Source organism: Cydia fagiglandana, chromosome 8, assembly GCF_963556715.1.
Source record: "Cydia fagiglandana chromosome 8, ilCydFagi1.1, whole genome shotgun sequence".
Taxonomy (NCBI): domain Eukaryota; kingdom Metazoa; phylum Arthropoda; class Insecta; order Lepidoptera; family Tortricidae; genus Cydia; species Cydia fagiglandana.
Genome location: NC_085939.1, coordinates 7,810,087 through 7,815,735, shown reverse-complemented (window position 1 = coordinate 7,815,735; position 5,649 = coordinate 7,810,087).

The following is a 5,649-nucleotide window of genomic DNA, read 5'->3' as shown; positions in this document are numbered from 1 at the left end:
ATCACAGCGGTGTATTCGTATAATATAAATAAGATAAGAAGATTATTACAGTGCTATTTTCATATACATAAGGACTTATAATTATTTATCGATTTAATTACCACCGCGTGAACTCTTAAATACCCAAATATTATGAGCCCACTCACAAAGAAAATAAGATTGAAATTTTAAGAAAAATAATATACTTAACACGATTATTTGGCTAGTATCATTACGCCTACGTCAAGGATGAGTCATCGTTTGTCTCTTTGGAGGCTACGGAGGCCTGCACACAGTACGACACTGGCCTACCGCTATCCGCTAGTCTCAAATCACCATTACAAGCGCGCGCCCGTTCTGTGGAATTATAATAGTGTTTTTGTAGTGACAGCCCGTACAGGTGAGTTGATTTTATTATTTTTTATATACTTTTATATCCGGTTGTTCTGCAGCGTAGTGACCTATGTTATGTTTATCAAATGATAACCTAAAAATACCCCGTACCTAAGTAGGTACGGGAATCTTGTCAGTTTTTTTGTGGCAAAAGTACGAGTATTGTTTGATTGTGGATTGGGCATCTAGGTTAGGTGATAGCACTATTTTAAGATGCTGAGCGTTTTCTACTTTTATATCGGGTTGTTCGGTAGCGTGGTGACTTATGTTACGTTTATCATTTAGGTACGGGAACGATGACAGTTTTTTTGTAACAACAGTACGAGTATTGTTTGACTGTGGGTTGAGCATCTAGGTTAGGTGATAGCACTATTTTAAGATGTCTGAGCGTTTTGTGTAGTGTGCCGTCAAATGATAACGGTTTACCTACGGTAGCAAATAAGTAGGTACTTACTTAATTTAAGAAAACGTCATCATTATGTTAAATTTTAACACGTACCTACATTTAAATAAGCTACTGGGTGTGATACCAGAAATATACTATTGAAATACATTTTAATTTACATAAATTTAAATATTTTTATACGTAAATATATTATATACTTACCGAATAAAGTTTGCAAGTAATTTAATCTACATAAGCTTGTTTTCTTGTTTGTAACATTTTTATCGTTTAAATGAAAACAACCGGAATGCCGCTAGCCGGCAATAAGACAAGTGACCTTGGCACGGGACAGTCAATGTTTGTACTTATACTACTGATAACATCTAACTATCTAATGATGTGTGTTATCAATGTATTGTATTGGGTTACCATAGTTTTTGTGGTTCCGTTTATAGTGTATCGATCCATTGAATACTTACCTGACAATAATGTATAAGGCCCTGGTCTCCTATAAACGCCATCGGCCGCTTACAGCGTCTGCGTCACGATGCTTACTATAGAGATGTACTGTTGTGGTCTGTTTTAGACGTCGACGTCAGCGTCTTTTCTGTTCAAAAACGTTGACGCTGACGCCAGACGCCGCGTACAGCATAAAATAGGAGACCAGGGCCTAAATCACACTTAAGTTAATTATATCAAAACGAAATAAATTCTATCTGTGGTCAACTAAGTCCTACTAAGTGTATTGCTGTTAGAACTAAGCTTTAATCGCGGTTTTATAGATCTATTATAGCCTAGTTAGTTTAATCTTAGTCTTGGGCCCGATTCGAACTTTAATATATGTCAATTAATAGATCTAGAAATTATATGGCTTAGATATGTCAGTGTCACTGTCAAATGTGACGTTCTTCAAACAAAAAAATGATTTTTGACACTGACACATCTAATCCATATCGTTTCTAGATCTATTAATTGACGTATCTTAAAGTTAGTATCGGGCAGTTACGAGTATCATTTCATAACTCCTGTCTCTGTCGCTCGTTGAGAATTTTACTTAGTCACATTGCTAATGTGAGCAAAATTATGGGCCCGATTCGGATTTTGAAATAGACATCTATTAGACATCACCAAGATACGATAACAATATGTTTAAGATCTAACCTGTCAAATTTGACATTTGCGCGATTCTGGAGATACTCTTGAACGATTTCCACAGGATATGACTTAGAGATCTAATTCATTGGTTGCCCGAATTGCGCTGCAAAAGAGAACTTAGTTGATATCTAAACTATAACGTATCTAGAATGGATCTAGTACGTGTCGTCTCTTGTGAATATCTTGAAGTTCGAATACGGCAGTAAGTTTCTACTTCTTGTAAGTCGTATAGGTACTCTTGTCAGAGTAGTCATGGTCATTGAGGTCATTGTATTTTTATAGTGTCTCGCCATGCTTCTCTATTTATTGTTCTCCGCACGCACTTATTCAAGGGTGACCCAATGGGAACCTTCACTTGGTCTGTGGGTTGGTCTGTAGCGGTAACACGGTAGCATTTTTATCGCTTGTCACCATACCTGTCACGTTCTAACAAGTATGCATGTACGAAATTGACGGACATAATGACAGGCGATAAAAATGGAACCATGATGCGCCCTGAACGACAAGCTTCTCAATTGCGTCGTCTTCCTTGCGTATAAGGTGACCGAAGTATCTTAGACATTTCCAAAGCATTAATGCGTTGTCGTTCACTCTTTCTTACTGCAGAGGAACGAGCGATTAAAGCTATTAGAAAAGAGAGGCAAACAGTAAACTTAATAATACACTGATACTTAATTAAGGTAGACGTACTGGTGCTCGACGGGATCCCAGTACATGTCATCTTGAAATTTAAGTCATTGTCAATAGAGGTGTCAGCAACGTGTCATCTATTGGGCATTAGCATGTCGAGCACTAGTACGTTTACCTTATCGTGGTAGTGATCTAGGTACATAGTATGTGATTTGCAGTATATATTAATATTTTTACTTTTATAATATAAAAAAAATATTTAATCAGAACACAAATAAAGTCATCTTCCTGTTTGTCTACGTGCCGCGCTGCAGCAAGGTTAAAAAGATATCAGTGGTAGGTAGGTATTTATTTATCCTGGCATAATAATGCAAAATACATAATGTAGCTGTAGGTGACTGCTACAATAATAATTATGGCATTAGTTAGGTAATTAACCGCGCCCAAACCGCGCCTTTGCGATTTCGCTGCCAACGAAGTTTTATATATCACTAGCGACCCATCCCGGCTTCACACGGGTAGGCCGGGTAGTGCAACAAAATTTACACAAATAAGTGCGTATTTTCATTCGGGCTATATTTCATCTAATTTCCTACAAAAGTTATAGTGTGTGTGATCCATGTAGCTAAGTAGTGATGGGCCATTTATATAAATACATGGTGTAATACTAGGACCAATCTCTGACCATCAATCTTGGGATGCACAATAATTGTCTGTGGTATAACTGTATCTCAAATCACGTCTATTACCAACCTGTCAACCGGACATTTCACCCAGATGGACGGTTAGTACTTTTTTTTCCCAACCGGACATCTGGTTTGCTGGTTAATAATAGGCAATCCTGACCTACACCCTGGCTGTACGGTTGAAACTTTTTTTTCCTAACTATTCATCCAAGTCGCAATCAAGGTGTTCTGTTAGTATTTTTTTCCTAATCAGCCAATTGAATTGCCAACCAGGTGGTCAGTTAGTATATTTTTCCCAACAGACCAATTAGAAATGCCAGCTGGTTGGTCGGTTAGTATATTTTTCCCGACAGGCCAACCAGACACACCAACCAGGTGATCAGTTAGTACATTTTTCCCAATAGACCAATTAGAAATGCCAGCTGGTTGGTCGGTTAGTAAATTTTTCCCGACAGGCCCACCAGACACACCAACCAGGTGATCAGTTAATACATTTTTCCCAACAGACCAATTAGAAATGCCAGCTGGTTGGTCCGTTAGTATATTTTCCTTATAGTATGCCGATTTGGAACTGCCCCGAACGGCTGGCAAAATACCGTGGGCCTACGTTGCACCAAACCTGAGTTCCACTAGATGGACGGTAGCCAGGGTTCAGCATCAGCTCAGATCTATGTATATTAGGTACTACAATTTTCTCCAGAATGTAACAAGCACTTTTCTGAAAACCGCATCAAAATCGGTTCAGCCAAGCGCGAGATAATCGCGAACAAACATACATACATACGGGTCAAACTGAGAACCACCTTTTTTTTAAAGGCGGTTAAAAAACATTGCCATACAGGATGTTTCCTATAACAGGAGCAATAAATTAAACTGTAGGCTGTACTCCTCAAACTGAGCAACATTTGTTCAGCAATTTTTGAAAATAAGTCATATTTTGATTTTTATTACACTTTAAAGTTTATTCTAAGACGCAATGTATTGCAAATTTTGTTATGTTTAAAGCGTGACAAGCAACGCCATACACACTGATGTGAGCGTACATTTAAGTCAATATTTATTTTCTATGAAAAAGAGGAAGTCTAAAGGATTCATAATTTATAAAAGTTGCTGAACAAATGTTGGTCAGTTTGAGAAGTTATGTATGGATGTATAAATACTGAATAATTATAATTGTTTTTTTTATTATTACAAGCTTTTATTTTTTAGTTTCACCTGACCGTTGTCTGTCTGTCTGTGTGTAATCAAATCTTGCAAGTTAAATTTGATCCACTTCCCGGTTTCCGATTGAGCTGAAATTTTGCATACATACGTAAGTCGGGTGACAATGCAATATTATGGTGTCATCGAGCTGATCTGATGATGGAGACAGGAGATGGCCATAGGAACTATGTGATGAAACAACGCAACCTAATTGTGTTTGTGGTTTTTAGAATTGTCTCGATGAGCATTAGTTGCCTGTGGAAAGAAAAGTACAGTCAGCGATAAAAGCTTGTACCAAAGTAGTTATTTACGATACAAGTGCGGAAAAGAGGAAATTCGAAACGAGTGGCGATAAATTAAAACACGACCGAAGGGAGTGTATTAAATCGACTTGAGTTGCGAATTACCTATTCGCACGTGTATCGTACGACGTTTTACAGTACATATGGCCCTTTAAACTTTTGACATACGCACGAAAAGTGCTATTTTACACACTAGTACGGGAAAATAGAACCATAATTATGTACTGTAAATGAAATTTTTGCCAAAAACTTATCATTTATTAAGATGTGGTATATCTTGGTTGGACTTTTGGGAAAAATGTACCAACTGACCACCTGGTTGGTGTGTCTGGATGGCCTGTCGGGAAAAATATACTTACGGACCAACCAGCTGGCATTTCTAATTGGTCTGTTGGGAAAAATGTATTAACTGATCACCTGGTTGGTGTGTCTGGTGCGCCTGTCGGGAAAAATATACTAACCGACCAACCAGCTGGCATTTATAATTGGTCTGTTGGGAAAAATATACTAACTGACCACCTGGTTGGCAATTCAATTGGCTGATTAGGAAAAAAATACTAACAGAACACCTTGATTGCGACCTGGATGAATAGTTAGGAAAAAAAAAGTTTCAACCGTACAGCCAGGGTGTAGGTCAGGATTACCTATTATTAACCAGCAAACCAGATGTCCGATTGGAAAAAAAAGTACTAACCGTCCATCTGGGTGAAATGTCCGGTTGACAGGTTGGTAATAGACGTCAAATCCGTCAAGTATGTTAGTGTAGTAAAGCTAAATAAATATCAGGTGAACTTTTCTGCTTGGCCGCTGGGCCTGGTGAAATAAAAAAAAAACACCTGATTTAGCCCATCTACATATGTAAGGTAAGGCAAGCAAGTTTTATATGTAATACATATGATGAATGGCCAGATGTCTG